This window comes from Eimeria mitis, genomic scaffold (genome assembly GCF_000499745.2).
Source record: "Eimeria mitis Houghton genomic scaffold, Emh_scaff983, whole genome shotgun sequence".
NCBI classification, from domain to species: Eukaryota; Apicomplexa; class Conoidasida; order Eucoccidiorida; family Eimeriidae; genus Eimeria; species Eimeria mitis.
The window spans coordinates 866-1,084 of NW_013577226.1; the positions used below are offsets into that span (position 1 = coordinate 866).

Here is a 219-nt window from a genome sequence, read left to right on the forward strand (position 1 = left end):
AAACCCTAAACCCTAGGCCTTGGAGTCTATTGCTTGGAATGTTAACGGCAGCTGCTGCTGCGGTTGCTGCTGCTGTTGGTGTTGCTGCTGCTGCTGCTGCTGCTGCTTCTGCTGCTGCTGGGGTTGCTGGGTTTGCTTGTAGCGTTGGATTGTGCGTCCTGTGTGTATTTTAGGGTTTAGGGTTTAGGGTTTAGGGTTTAGTATATTTAGGGTTTTGCC

General features: G+C 50.7%; 1 protein-coding gene across 1 annotated transcript in view; it reads left to right on the forward strand.

The window, feature by feature from the left end:
- The window catches only part of EMH_0026710 (uncharacterized protein), a gene marked incomplete at both ends in the record, with an annotated part of 5,373 nt that overhangs the window by 753 nt on the left and 4,401 nt on the right, over nucleotides 1–219 (forward strand).